This window comes from Euprymna scolopes, chromosome 10, assembly GCF_053919585.1.
Source record: "Euprymna scolopes isolate OS-2025 chromosome 10, ASM5391958v1, whole genome shotgun sequence".
Classification (NCBI taxonomy): Eukaryota; Metazoa; Mollusca; class Cephalopoda; order Sepiida; family Sepiolidae; genus Euprymna; species Euprymna scolopes.
The window spans coordinates 51,497,991-51,515,344 of NC_136491.1; positions in this window are offsets into that span (position 1 = coordinate 51,497,991).

Consider the following 17,354-nt stretch of genomic DNA (forward strand, 5'->3'; position numbering starts at 1 on the left):
ACAAAACTCCTCCGACAATTTTGGGTCTTAAACATTTAAAATTTTAGAGATAGGTTCGTTGGACATGGATCTAACTTAATAACTTAATTTGAGCCCAAAACAACAAGTGTTAAGGAGTCATAATTGGGATCAAAGAAAAAAAAAAACGTTTTTTTTTTTCTCAACAGACACCTCCAAACACCCGGGCAACGCCGGGCTTAATGCATTATATATATATATATATATATATATATATATATATATATATATATATATGTATGTATTAATGTGCATTAATTAAAATATCATATTTCACCATACCTCACGACTGAGCAACGAAGCGCAGCAAGTGCATATGTAATAAGATTAATTCTCCCTGGGGAATTTTTTTTAATAGGCACCGAAATGAATGGTGAATTTTTTCAAAGAATAAACTCGTAATAATAGCAAAATACACAAAACAAAGCATCGTATTGTTGTCGATGAGATTTTCTTGGTGTCGTTCGAATTTTTGTGTTACTTAATTTAATTTCTGATTTGCTGGAACATCATGCCTATTTTAACGATCAATTCTATTGACAATACGGTTTCAGATTAATATATTCGCTTTCACTCCTCAGTTCCCAGGTGGAGTTGTGTAATATCTATTCTGCGGCTGTGTTAGCTTCTTTGTAGACATTACTTTCTGTTTGAGTTTAGAGTAGTTTCATGTTATACTAAAACCACCCCTAATTTTAGTTTTTAGTGGGAGTGTCCGTTAAAATACATTATCACCAACACATTTTTCAAATTTTCCTTTTTGTTTTGTAATCGTCACATTTTAAGTTTGTAAAATACATTTCCATGGGAGAATCTTTTAGTTTTTTTTTTTAATATTCATTCAAATAATATTATTTTTTCTGCTTTGCATCCAGATTTACGATTTTTCTCTCATATTACGAATCTGTGAGCTTTCGTTGTTGTATTTAGTTGGTGACGAATAATAAGAGAAGTTGACATGATGTAACCGTATATAACTCGGATAATTTAAAGGCAGCTGCGACCAGAATAAGGTTGGGGGCCTGTGTCTTTGAGTTTATTTTATTTATTTATTGTTTTATGGAATCACTTATTTTGATCCAATATAGTTAGCAGCAAGCGAAGTCGGAAAGCGATACATACGTTGGGAGGTCTTGTGAACAATTCTCCTCGGAGCTAAAATGATTTGCGGAACTAATGGTCCGTATGTTCATTCGCCGAGACGTTTCAATTGTATGAAAATCACCGACTTACTTGTTTTACACAAAGAAAGGAACGGTCTCTCCACAAGGAATAAAGAGAAAATTAAGAAGAAAGAAGGGGAAAAATTGTTAATACATCATAGAATAACTGAAGCAGCCAATTTTAAACAAGGCTGCACGTCGCGACAAATAAATATTGCCACAGATCAATAGCAAAAGCGGTTTCTTTTGATGTCATGAAAATCACTCTATGAATCAATCAACCATTTTTGTTTTGGTAACTGATTAGTTGAAAGCGAAATGATAATTTTGCAACACTTGGCGCTTTTTCTCGTGCTGTTACACAAAGAAAAATTGATTTAAGTTGACTGAAAGTGTTTTCCCAAAAAGTGTTTACTAACGCGTTTTCTTAAGTTTAATATCAAAGTTGTTGACGGAATCGACTGGCAATGATAGTTTTTATGTCTCTGTAATATAATCGGTTAGTGTACTAAATAATATACGATGAAATTAAAAGTAATATACACATAGTTCATGTATGCTAACCACGATATATATATATATATATATATATATATATATATATATATATATATTTCAGGGAAATATAACCAAATACTTTTCTATCTACATACATTGGAGTTTCAGGATTATGCAATTATCAGTGTATGAAATGCTAATTATTGAATATTCAACATAGTAAGACAGTAAATGTATCTTAGCGTTCTACCCGAGAGCTACCGGCAATCAGCACAAATATTCAGGAAAATTAAGTACCTATGAATGCAATGCTAGCATGCATGATTAGTTTCCATTCAAGGAGTGAAAGATGGAATATTGCATTTACATTAGAGTTGAGCTGTTTCTTAATTTAATAAAGGAAACTCAACTTTATTAAAAGGGGCTTTATAATTCAAAAAACTTTATATATATATCCATATATATATATATATATATATATATAAAGAGAGAAAGAGAGAGTGAGAGAGAGAGAGAGAGAGAGAGAGAGAGAGAGATGCCCTTGTATTCCAAGACGCCTTTCGGCATTCTCATCCGGAGATTACAATGACATTTGATTACAAAAAAAAAAAAAAAAAAAAGACAGGGTAAGATGTTATAAGTAAGATAAAAATAAATATGATATGTTTACATTCAGCACAAAATCATAAAATATGTACAAAAAGAGCCATACACAATTATGATTATCCTCTGATAAGTTACTCAGAAGGCCTACTGTATTTATTGAACTTTTTCTGTCAGAGAGAGGGAGAGAGAGAGAGATGAAGAGAGAGATGGAGAGAGAGATGGAGAGAGAGAGAAAGAGAGAGAGAGAGAGAGGGGGCGTGACTCATGTGATAGAGACTGAATCGAAACATTTCAAATTTTTACTCAATCGGCCGCGGAATAAAATTGAGAAAGAAATCGTCTCTATACGTCAGACCGCATTCTGGATTATCTAATGAATACTGGCCTATCGCAGAATCGAAATTATTGTGGGTAGGGTTAAGGGGAATTTTATTTAGTTTTATTTTTACTTTGTATTTGTTTATATGGAAACCTGGATGCACATATTGTATGATTTCGAAGTGCTCGCTCATTCGGCCCACATAAACAGCATCACACTGGCATTGAACTTTATATATAATATTGTTAAATTTTATTTGAGACTAGCAGTCCATTTTAAAAGGAGAAAATTATACGATGTAAAACAGACGGAAAACACTTGTTAGTTGTCTTTTTAAGTTGATTAATAAGTGAGAAACATTTTTCCCAACCATCGGCAATTCAAGCTATACGGGACATTTAGTAGAGCCAAACAAGGACATAACCTTTGGTTCTTCTTGATAAAATTAAGATACGTTTCTGCACTTTATCAACAACCTTCAAATGAAAGAAAAATTTCCCAGAGGATTATTACAACAGAACTCCATACATTATCTAGTAGTAAACTTGCAGAGGTAGTATAGTCGCATATTTGAATAAACTGCATCCTGTATCTTTATAAGGCAACCATTCACCCATATATGGAGTATTCCTGTCATATTTGGGCTGGTGCATCGGCTACTAGTCTCTCGCTCCTTGACAAGGTTCAAAAGAGAGTCGCAAATCTTATAGGCCCTAAACTGGCAGCTAAGGTTCAGCCTCTGTCCCATCGACGAAACGTTGCATCCCTCTGCCTGTTCTACAAGTATTTTAATGGTGAATGCTCTGATGAACTGCAAGCACTTATGCCCCCACGACGTGAACACCCTCGACAGACCCGACAAGCTGAAAAATCTCACCACACTATGGAGATCCCTAGATGTAAAAGATCTTTCTACTTCAGTAGTTTCTTCCCCAGAACCGCTAGACTTTGGAATTCCATTCCTGGTCACTGCTTCCCTAACTGTACTGACATGCAGAAGTTCAAGTGCAACGTGAACCAACATCTTGCTGCCCAAATCCCTACATAGTAACCCAGTAGTTGTTTCCCCTGATAGTAGCCCCCCACACCAAAGTGGCCATTTGCCTTGTTTGGGGTGAAAAAAAACTGTTTATAGCGGTTGAAAGAACAGATTTTATGAGAAGTAGAAAGAATAATTGATTTGATAAAGACAGAACAAAAATTTTCGACTCTGTTCGTCATGGAAAAACAAGCCATTTCTAAGGAATTTCAGGAGGAAATCTGACACAAATAAAATTCAAAAGCATGAGATAAGTCTTAACGAAAGAAGACATTGCTTAGCCCAATCTATCACTGAATCCAAGTCATATCATTTTGACTGGTCTTAGGGAGAGGGTTGAGTAGCAATACCAGACTAGGGGGTGATATCATTAGTATAGAGGTTTTCTTTTCTGAATAATATTCCATTAAAGGTAATTTTATAGAGAAGAAATATTGTTTGTCCTAGAAAACAGCACTGAGGCATTGATAAAAAAGAATCCAAGAGACACTAGTAAGAGTTACTTGATCGAAAAGAAAAGAAAAAAATAATAATGTCAAAAACGTTACTACGAATGTTATAATCTCTAACTTAATGGAGAAGACCAGAATGTCACACTTTTTCAAAGCCTTCGAAATGATAAGTGAAATTGTCCTTTTTTTATTTGAATTATCCATAATTCGATATATCCGCTTAGTTACGACTGTTATTAGATTATCTTTTGAAGGAAAACCGCGAAAGCCACAAAGAACATAATCAAAGAGGTTCAGCTTTTTCTAGAAAATTAACAAGCTTTCAAAAATGTTTGTACTAACGGAGAGAAGAAAACCAGGTAGATATTTAGCTGGGTCACACCGAATACCAGCATTAATAAAGGCAGGATTCGTTCCAACAAAAAGTGTTTTGTAGGACTAAACAAATAGAGATTGCATAATTCCGAGAGGATACATGAAAATTCAGGAGCACACAGTTTGAGCACAACAAAACAGAAAGCCTTAAACTTGTTCAAACCGGAAGAACCCTATTAACCCTCTTCCGAGTGATAATTTAAATTAGAATCAATTGGTTGATGATTTTCTTAACGAAAATCAGAAATCATACGACACGAATCACCGAGAGAATATTACCATAAAAACACGAGCAAATAGAGCATAGAAACTAGACTAAGCAAAAGAGCGGGGATAGCAGTCCTACAACTATTAATAACTACATATATAGACAGCATATGTGTGTACTAGACGAACATACTAGTGACGAAGTATGCATCCTAGTTAATAAAAACAATCAGTTAAAAAAAAACGCCTTGCCTGAATTTTTTTTCTTATACTTCTATTTATCTTACTAAACATTTTCGGATCATTTGAAAATGTTTTTTTTTATTAATGTGTTCAACCATACATTGACTTAGCTCATCTACTACGAACATAATAACCTCGTGGTTTTATATGCCCTAGTGCATAAAACCCTTCAGAAGGGCATTTATAATGCCTGAAGACTTAATGAAATATCTCTCACAACCGTACAAAAAGGTTTACTACAGCTGATACATTTAAAGTCTTATTATCAAACTGTATGGACCTTATAAGATGCATATAAATTCACCCCACAGTGTATAAGTAAAAACAAAAAAAAAAACTATTAGTGATATGTTAAGTAACAACAACAACTACCACTATTTGCTTTTTGCAGAATTTTATAATTTTTATTTCAAATGATGCATTTTTATACGCTTTCGTTATAATACTTTTACTTTGTATATCATTTTAAAGAGCGTTTTATGCTCAATCTAATCCTTTAAATTACAAATGTTATAAAAAATGCCTAATTTTCAGAACGTTGAATACAAGATGAAAAAATAAACACACTCGCACAATTTTCTAATTTTAATTCGATCTAGGCAGAAAAGCGGCTGAAACAGTTCGAGATATCAAGGAAGCGTTTTGCCCAGGAAACACTACTAAACGACGATAAGAGTTTTGAAGATGATGATCGTCGTGATCGAACATCAGATGTTCACAACAGTTAATTACGTGTCTTAGTCGTGCATATACACGGACAACTTTTTAAGAAATTGATTCTGAATTAGACGTAACGTATACGATGATTTTCAATCACTTGAAGGAAATTGGAAACTTGAAAAATGAGTGCCTTACAAATTGAACGACAACTAAAAGAAACGCCGTTATGAAGTGTCATCTTCTTTTATTTACACAACAAGAACCACCCGTTTCTCAAGCGGGTGGTGATTTGCAATGAAAAATGGTTTCCTTACGACAACCGGCGACACTTGGCTCAGTCATAGATGCTGACGAAGCTGCACGACACTTGCCAATGCGAAGGTGGCACCAAGCTAAAGGCATGCTGACTGTTTCGTGGTCTGCGAGCGGTACCATTTATTACAGTTTTTTTTAATGCAAGCGAAACCATAATGGCGGATAAGTACTGTCAACACAAAATGAAATGCATCAGAAATTTCCATAACAACCCCCAACATTAGTCAACAGAAAAGCCCCAATTCTCTTCCACGACAATGCTCGCCCGCACGTTGCTAAACTCTGCCTCATTAGCCATACTCTTCACTTCTTTCCCCTACCGATTACTATATTTTTAAGCATCTCGACAACATTTTGCGGAGAAATGCTTAACAAATCTAAGCGATATCCAAAACGCCTTTATCGATTTTATCTCTTCTTGGACGCAAGATGTTTACGTTACTGGCATAAATACACATGTCTTGGGTTGACAAAAGTGTGTTTATTCTAATGGTGCTTGTTTCTATCAACACATTTTTGTTATAGTCGGGGTATTTTCATTTGAATCTGAATCTAAAATTTAAAAACCACAAGAACTTTCTTGTCAACCTGATACAGCCGAAGATGTTTGGTGGTTACATCGACTAAAACGTTGTGTTTTAGATTAAAACTTTGGTTTAATTTAAAGTTTATAAACTCTGACTTATCAGCCCAGAGAACGTCTTGTATTACAAAAGTATAAGTATTCATGAAGAATATGAAAATTAAAACATTCTATGATATTTACATGTTTTTAAGCAGCATATATTCTAGACGATTGAACCGGACACCCCCGAAAGATGAAGTCTCTAGGGATTAGCAAATTCACAAGCGTCCTACCAGTCGCATGTATATATCGTAAGATATTAGTTACCTGTTCAGTTAATAACAAATTCCCGTTAATTAGAATTAATTTTTCTGACATTATGATTCAATCCTAGGCCGAGGAAATGCTTCAGCTGTTATTAGTGGCATGAAAATATGTATGAAAAGCTCAGGATAAAATAATCATTTACTTGCCGTTCCTATGATTATAGATCCCACGCGCTTCAATAAACGATTAGACGTGATTGAAAACCGTTTTCGAAAGACAATAAATTATGTTAACCAACAAGTCACAACAAAGAGGGAAATTTGAATTTTTAGTAATTTGTAATCACATCAATTGCCCCAGTTTGATGAGTTTATTCATACCATCACGCCAAGTCGATTGGTGTCATTAAACGTTGGCCCATCAGATAAACGATAATCAAGTCGTGCTCGCCTTTACATCGACCATTCAACGACATTTTCGGGCGGATGTAGTTAATCCTTCTGTGGAAAGTTAATTATCAGCCCCTTATTCTAGTATGGTCGGCTTGTTGATGTTGCTTATAATGGACGAAAAGTTAGTTAAATTAACCTTATTTTCTGTTTAAATAGATCTTGATCTGAATGATATACACAATCTGGTCACGTGTTTCGTTGTACGAAGTTCTATGATAAAATGTACGATGCAATAAACCAAATATTTTTCAAAATGCATGCCATGAATGAAAAAGATAAAAACATGGGAAAAAGAAGAAAACGTATTTACATGTTTACAAATTTATAGATATTTTGAATTTGAATTTTTGTGAGAAAATATTTGTGCGTGTGATGAAAAGTTAGATTATTCGTATTAATCGGATTCTTCGATCTTCTGTTTTCACCTTGAGTGTCATTTTCACAACGTTTTAACGAACTTATTCAGATGTATTTGGTCGAACTCAGAAATCGTTCTTGGGAACTCTAAAATCTTCTGATCGAACTCAAGAATCGGAACGCAATTTTGAACGAAGCGATTTATTTAATTCACAGTGTTAGTATGATCTCGTTCCGTCAGGCATGATCAGGGAAAAGTCATCAATAATTCGAAATTATATTTTCAAATGTTGCCCGCCCTTTAACTTCTAGATGTGTATAACTTACAACAATGTTATCCGCAAAACCACGGACCAATACTGATTTAAGCGTTCGATAGAAAGATTTTCGGATTCAACATGATACAGCCGAAGAAGTTTGGTGGTTACATCGACTAAAACGTTGTGAAAATACACTTTAAAAGGAACACAACGGTCCGAATAATCCAAATAATGCAAATAATAAACCTTAATCTAAAAAATTCAGAAACAGAAAAGTTAGATGTTCTGATTGACAAAATGTTCACAGTACACACGAACGTATGTGATATGCCTAGTTTTTTTTCAGATAAACATTTCGCATGCAACCGGTGAGACCTACTCTATTCTGGGCCGATGGTTTAAACCTGCAATCTTTCAGGTAAACGAATAACTGCGAGCAGTGAAAAGGACTTCATGCAGATCGGAAAATCCTGAGACAGTTTTCATAAGCTCTATGCAAAAGTACACGTCATTTTTTAATTGTTGTTCTTGCTCTAAGCGCACTTTCATATGCATAAAAGCTGTTTGAAAATGCCCTGGGTAATGCCTATATTTTCTACTGGTCTGCTACTTGCCCGGATTGTTATAGTGCCAACATATCCTAAAGAATTTACCTTGTAGTCATTATCTAGCAGGAGATTTTCCTAGAATCTGCAAGAGTAGCCAACGTTTTCTCTTGCGTTTGGTTCGTTGGAGCTGCTAATCTTAATTGATGGGATGGTCGTGTAGCTAATTTATCGCTACTGAACAAATTATATAGTTTATGCTTTAGCGAAAAGTTTTTTTTCTAGTAGTTTCCGAAAATGTGTATTACTCATGTTTTTGCGTTGAGAGGGTAAAAGGGGCCAAACCAACTTATGTTCCGCTTCTTATTGTATTTGTTTATAGCTTGTTTGTACCCTACTGGGTTGGCTGGTATGGAATCAACGACAACAGTAATGGAAAACGAGAATCACAAAATACCATTGAACATGGACATATACACAGATAAACCCATCCAAGCAAGAGAACCAGGTGTCGTATTAATTAAAAAGAAAGAAAAATCCTGCGAAATCGTAGACTTTGCTGATAGGATAATTATCAAGAAATGGAGAAAGGGAATTAACTAGAGATCTGAAAGAGATATACATGATGAAAAAAATCAAAATAGTACATACAATAGTAGGAGAACTAAGAACAACTCCAAAAAAACTTTGAAAAAAGAATGCGAGAAATGTGAATCAGAGGAATGCCCTGGAAGATACAACAAACAGCAATAATGAAGACATGAAATATTAAGGAAACTCCTTGAATGAGTAAACTAATACAGAAGCCACATGCGCAGGCCAGACGAACTACTGCAGAGACAAAACACGAAACATTACATAGAACTGCGTATCTATAAGTTCTCTATCCTCGTTCCCATTACCCAATCACAACCCTCCTCAAAGTAATGATGCCAAATAGTCGAGAAAGCTCAAGGAGGACGAAAAGACAAAGGAGAGGACGCTGAACAACCCCCCCCCCCCGCTGGACAGATGCCGAGAGAAGTGGTACCTTGGGAAGGTTTGTTGCCACTTAAACTCCAGTGAAGGTCTATGGCCACTACTAGCGAGAAATCAATGGTAAGCGGCCGTTGCAAATGTAATCGAAAGAGGTGCAGAGTAATGGAGATCAGGGAAGACTAGTTGTCAGTCAGCTTCCAGGGAAAACAACAGGTTGTTCTCAAGAAGGAATCCTTTATGACCTGCGTGAAAACTCCTTATGAGCCAACAACAACAACAACAACAACAACAATAATAATAATAATAATAATAATGATAATAATAAAATTCTCCGAACACTCATCCTTATACTAATACCACTCAAGATCTATTTCAAAATAATATCCCAGCACCTATTGTTTCCATCATTGCTCACAAGAGTGAAAAAAAATGTTAAGCATCTCCCCATATTGAAACTCAGTACACATCAACAAATTAATAAAAGGCCCCGGGCACCTTGCAAAACAAACAGATATTGGCGCTACTTAAACTTTAATAAAGACAAGAATTTTTTAACCGCGCGTCTTCTTTTAACAACCATATTTGTGTATGTATGTACCTATGCATTTATATTTGTGTATATGTAATTGCTTATATACTGTTATGTACATATACATGCACTTTGGTATATGTATTTATATGCAGTTCTTAGTTTATACGTTATAACGCAGCCTGTTAGTGCCGACCAATTCCTTTCCTAGCTGTCGCTTTATCAACCGTTAACTATAAAATAATCTATCAGAAATTTAAATACCTTTTCCAATCTATTAGATAAATGCATCTTCACAATGAGCTCATAGCGTATAATTTAGAAGCAATCTTAATTATGACATCCATTTCCTTTAATAATTAGCTTCAATCCTTCGACTCCTGCTGAAAATTTCATCATAATATCATTGCATGCATTGTAACATTTGACCAATTTTTCTGCCTTAGTTTTTTTTTATTACTATAATACAATTTTATCTGAATCATTAAGACATTGCCCTTTTTGTCCTTAAAATAGGTCAGCCACCGTTGACAGTTATTGAGATGATTTGTCGATGCAAATCAGCCTCGACAGCAACGTGTTAACACCTTCAATATATTCATACTTCCAATAAGTTCTCTTACTTTTTATTCTAATATCTCGTACTTACTTTTTCTTCTCGTACTCATTTGTGAATTATTTTACGGAATTCTGTCTTTTTGATGACCTCAGAACATATTCTATTAACGTGATGCCTTTGGATTTTTTATATCTGGATTTTCAACTTTTACAAACTTTTTGGATGCCACCGTCCTTTTTTTTAGTTTTAAGTAAGTATGTTCTACGGCTTGTTTGTGGTTTCATTGAACTCTTTACAAGCAAAATCTTTTGCAAACCCCTCTTCTCTGATGGACAGTATTCATTTCGATACTCCACGGATTAAGGAAAATTATTTTCACTTGTGTTTTCTTTTGAAAATAAATATGGTTTACTCCTGCTTAACGCTTTATCACCATATTTTATTAACTCTTTGTCCTTATTACAGGCTTTATTTCCTATTTGGTTTTATTGCGCTTTTACACCTAGTAAGGAATGCTTTATAAAAATTAAGTCTCTAATATTTATAACATAATATAATATTTTTAATTTTACTGTTTTGCATTATCTTTGAAAACTTAACTGTATTTTTTTTATTTTTCATTTATATATATATATATATATATATATATATATATTAAAACTGGCTGACAGGTGAATGTACACACACACCCACACATACACACACACACACATATATACATATATATATATATATATATATATATATATATATTAACCTGTCATCAATTTATTAAAAGATAAATAGCCCGATCGTCGAAGACAAGATTGGACCAACCAAGTGGGCATATATACATATATATATATATATATATATATATATATATATATATATATATATATATATATATATATATATATATATGTATATATACTAGCTTACTTCAGTCTTGCCAGTACTTGGGCGTGGACTGTTTTTTGCAAGAGTTGCATATTTACTAACTGCACCTCTCCTGAGCTATCGTTATAAAATACGAGTGCCAACTGGAGGTTCAAGATGACTGCTAACAATGCTGAGATAAGCGGAAAGAACCCGCTGCGTCGACAGTTTCTAAATAGTCACCCATTATTAACTGGCCAAGCTCAAAGTTGCTAACCTTTGGTGATCTCACGAGAACTTGTGTGCTAACTTGATTATGCATATATATATATATATATATATATATATATATATATATATATATATATATATATATATATACTCGTGAGCAAAAAATATGGGCCAAACTAATTTTATGCATTTTATTGCACTTAAAGCTATATTGAACAAAGAACAATAGAACAAGGGAACTTAAACGAGACTAATAACATAGAACAATACATTTACTTTAATAAATGCGTAGGATGGAATCGCATTCCCTTCTGATTTCTTTAAAAAATCAATCCTTTAAGACATCCTCTCAACCAATGTGGAATACTGAAGAAGAGATTTTAGCTTCCCACATTTGTCATTGTTCTCAAAAGTTCTTCCAGCTAATTCACGAGATATTTTGGACCAAATATTCTCGATTGGATTTAAACCGGGGATTTGACCTCACCAAAATATCACATCAATTGAATTATCAGGAAACCATATTTTTGTGACTTTAGCAGTGTGGTCTGGATACTTAGTAACAGTCCTGTTTCGATTATTCGAATATATTCCTTTGCATTGATTGACTTCTCACATCTAATACGTTCCCCAACTCCTGCTGCAGTAAAAGTTTCTCATACCATTATTCCTCCATTCCCGGGTTAAACTGGCGATTTTATGCACTTTGGCGAAAATCTTTCTCCAGTTCTTCGATTGCACCGTTCGTGAACATCATGAGCATAACTACCAATACAAAATCTTGATTCATCCTAACAGAAAACATTCCTGAACCAGTTTGTATCTTTATTGTCATAACACGAGAAAATCTCTTTCTATCATTGATGTTCTTCTGAGATAAAAGTGTCTTCTTTACACGCAGAAGAAAACCTTTCATTCATCTAGATATTGTATATCTAGAATAGGAATTTCCAGCCCTGTTTTGAATTCTTTGCTATGGTCAACATAAGTTTTCGTTCGATCGTTCAAAACAGTTAATTTAAGTCTGCATTCGTCTTTCAAAGTAAATGCTCTAGGGCGACCAGATCCAAGTTTCCCTTTTACCGAGCGTTCGATTCGAACCTTTGACCAATTCGCTTCACTGGAGGAAAAGATATTTCACATTTTATTTTCTTAAAATATAAAAAAATCTGTTTGTAAGTCATTTTGGACTACCTTAATCCTGCAATTCGTTTTTTTTTATATCCTCGCCATATGTGGTCTTACCATTTTAGGATTAATTTTTCCACTTATTATTATATGATATAAAATTAAAGTAGACATTTTCAGTTAAAATTAACAAAAATTCATGAAAAAATATTGAAAAATCGAGTTCTTCCTTCTTTCATTCCTGGCCTATTTTTTTGCTCATGAGTGCATATATATATATATATATATATATATATATATATATATATATATATATATATATATATATATATTCACCAGTTTTGCTGTTTTTGAAAAGTAATTCATAAACAACCCAAAACTTTGTAAAATTAAGCTAGATAGTATAAATCAAGAGATGTTAAGAATGGAAAGAAAATGTATCTGTAGACCAAAAGAGTAATGCCCACTAAAAGATGAATATCTGACTAAAAGTATTGTTTTAAAATGTAACCTTACAGTGAGAGATAAATCTGAAACAAATATTGTTCTATGGGATGTCCGTTTCGATTCAGATCTAACAACTATATGGCAGCAATAAAGAAACCATATAGGCTTAGTACTGATGAAACTATTACATTTCTAATATTTCCTATATAAAAATTTAAAGAAAAGTATAGTATACCATATGGACTAAACATCTAGATTAAATTTAATAAACGCACTCCTAATAAAAGAGGTAAACGAGAACTATGTTTTACTGAATCGGTTAAAATAGTGGGCTGCTTACAGAAGGGAAACTATAAACATAATACGTATAATAGCACAAAAGGAATTGATTAATCGATAATATATAGGTTAGAAATTATAGAAACCAGAAGCAAAATATATATTTTGTAAGAAAATAAAAGAGTTGATGGATGAAATAACTAATAATGTAAACTAAGAAAAAGTAGAATATACCTCATTATATTAGTTATGATATTGAATATAACATTTAAAAATATGATACAATATGTAAATAGATTATTATAACTTTATCCTGGTATGACCAATTATTTAGATAATGCGCACACTGTATATAACGTAAATAAATTAAACAAATAAATAATATGCAGCAGCAGAAAAAAAAGACAACGAAATAATAAGGAATATACAAAAGAAAATACAAAATACAATACAACTCATGTAAAAAAATACAAAAAATAAAAGAAAAAATTAACAGGTTCAGCAATATGCTAATCAACTAAAAAAAAACATCATAAATCCCCCCTCCTTAAATTTGCTGCGGAACTCCACACAGCCATCTAAACCATTCCTTTCTTTCCACCCGGCATGCTCTGAATAGAACTGTAATATCCACCATTGAAAAGGGGAATTTTTCCCGAAATATTTTTAGATATCGTCACAGACATAACAAGTAAGACATTTATACTTTATACAATTGAATAAATATATGTGCATATAGACATATATGTGTGTACTTATTGATTTGTAAATCGCCACTTGTTTTCGTCTTCTCTCATCAACACCGACTATATCCCATTCCTCGCATTGCGATAGCCTTCTGAATCTCTACTATATATATATATATATATATATATATATATATATATATATATATATATATATGTGTGTGTGGGGGGGGTGTATACTGCAAGAGATATGATAGTCTAAGTATGAATCATATACATAATAAATTGTCAAAATACACGAGGAACTTATATATATGGTCTACGAAAAATTATTAGTTAATAGATGATGAACAAGAAGTAATTGGGAACTAAATGATAAAATAAATAAGTTATTACCATAGGCAAATGCATTTAGAAATGAGATAGCATTGCTATCAATAAGTTTATGCTTAAAAATTGTCATAAATTACATAATTGCATTTAGGTATAGAAATAGAACTTTGCCTTAATTATTATAAAAATAGTATTAATACATTCGGCACAAATGATGAGAGAAAAAAAGAAGAAAGTAAATCTTTATCACAACATATGACGATATAATATATACCGTTGGTTAAACTGTATAGAAAAATTGGAAAAAATGTCGGTATAAAATTGCACTAAATAAGTGTTTCTTTTTTTTTTTTTTTACGGCATATCAACCCTTTACAGGTAAGTGAATGCCAAATCCACTGATTCGGAAGAACATTTTGTTTAACAGAATCTTTTGTTTTTGTTTTCAAGTCAGTTGCTATTTAACCCATAGTTGGGACCCTAACAGGTACTAACAGAGATGACCTGGGAACAATGGCAATTCAGGGGTTGCTCGATAATCCCCAAAGCCCGTAAGCTGGGGCCTCACCATCGGATATAGTTTAAGGTCATATCTAGGACCTTGCACTAAATAAGCTTATATATACGAGTAATATACATATAAGCTATACAAAAGTGATTCAGGCAATAATATTGATCAGTAGTTCGGGTATACTTGAACTAAATTGAAGTTATTATAGTAAAATCGGACTAAAGCATTTAAGATAAATGGGGTGAAAGACGTGTATGTAAATTTTACATGATGAGAATCTAAACAATTAATAATTAATAATAACTAACAATGATAAAAATATATACCTATTATAAGTTTTAAAAAAGATAAGAAATAAATAAGCAGTAATAAGCTTAGAAAGATAATTATATTAAATTTTATACTAAATTTACATAGAGGGGCATTCACATCCAACATATATATTCCATTATTGTGAGATACCTTACACTCGATCATTCTAGAATGAAAAAGGTTGATTGTTTCTAACATCTGTGTTCTCCCCATGTTTATTTCTACTCATTCCTCTCACCTCTCTCTCTTCTCTTTTTTCTTCTTTGTCTAGCCATCTTTTCATTATTTTTTCATTATTTTGCATACCCTTTCATTATTTTTCTATATTCGTTAATATCAAAATCATATTTTCTGAAAACGCTTGCGTCTGTTTTCATTTTTTCTCAGATTCCAGATTAAAGTATCTTATTTGCTAACTTATATATTTTATATTTTTATTTTCCACTTCGCCATTTCAAAAATTCTCCTTAAATCTGGACATTAAAACAACGGTATGATGAGGCTTCCAAGTAATATCATCTTTCGAGTGAATCATTGAACGGCTGTGATCTTGCTTCAGAATGAAATAGATATTCATGGTGTTTGTTCTCTGCTTCGTTCTCTTAGCGTTGTATTCTTATTAATCGCAATTAAAACAAACAAGGAATAAACAATTTAAACCAGCATCGTTCGTTTCAACATAAGAGGTTTTGTAAAGTGATCGTATTAATCGAGGAAAACTATTTGATTACTTTCAATAATAAGATGTTTAAAAGCCATAATAAGTAGAGACTTGTACACACACACACACACTGACAGGAAATATTAATAAAACTATAATGATAATATTAACAACAATAGCACAAATAATAAACATAATAGTAATTGTAACAATAAGAGCCAACGTATAAATAACCAGAATAGTATTAGAAGAACGAGTATAATACTAATTATAAGGCTACTACTACTACTACTACTACTACTACTATCACTAATAATATTAATTAAAAAATCTAAATAAATAAAACCTAAAATATGAAGAATCTAGAAAGAAATAGTATATTAGTAAAAATATTAGCAATAAAAATAAAATCCCAACCACCATAAACAACAACAACAACAACAAAAACAGCAGCAGCAATAATAATAATAATAATAATAATAATAATAATAATAATAATAATAATAATAATAATAATAATAATAACAACAACTAGCAGAACCCATGGAAATTCCACTGTAGTTTAAAACATCGTCAATAGAATAATCGGTGAAATATTAGGTCCGATCAGACCGTGAATTAAAAATAAATATTTTTCTAGCTAAATATGGATAACTGCTTGAGATATGCTGCCAAGACTAAACTTGTTTCCTTCAATAACTAGAAGAAGCCTTCTCTACCACCAATAGCAATGGCCAAAGGCTCTTTATCTAAAAGTACATCTACTAAACTCCTGGGCCTAACGTTCACAGGAAACATGAGTTGGAAAAATTACATTGAGAGCATTGCCAGGACCGCTGCGAAAAAGGTAGGTGCTCTCTACCGTGCTAGAAAGCTACTAACGCCTGTAAGTATCCTGTACCTCTATAAGGTCACCATTCGCCCATGTATGGAGTATTGTTGCCATATTCGGCCGGTGCATCTGCTACTAGTATCTCACTCTTAGACAAGGTTCAAAAGAGAGTCGCCAACCTAATAAGTCATGAACTGTCATCTAAGCTTCAGACTCTGTCCCATCGACGAAATGTAGCATCCCTCTGCCTGTTCTACGAGTACTTTAACGGTGAATGCTCCGACGAACTGCAAACACTTGTACCCCCTCGACATAAATAATCCCGACAAGCCCGACAAGCAGCAAAATTCCACCCCTTCATAGTTGAGATCCCTAAATGTAAGAGAGCCTTCTATTCCAGTTGTTTCTTCCCTAGAACCGCTGGACTTTGGAATTCCAAGACGATTCCCTACCACAATTGCTGTTCATTATAGTCATGATACCCTTGACCAATATAGTAAGAGAATGTCAATCAAGGTACAAGTTTAATGACACAAATGAAAGAATGCACCACCTAATTCATATGGATGACCTGAAACTGTTTGCAAAACAAAGGCATCACTAAGGGCGCTAATAAACACGACAAGAATCTTTAGCCAGAGTATCCGAATGGAAGCTGGTATAGAAAAG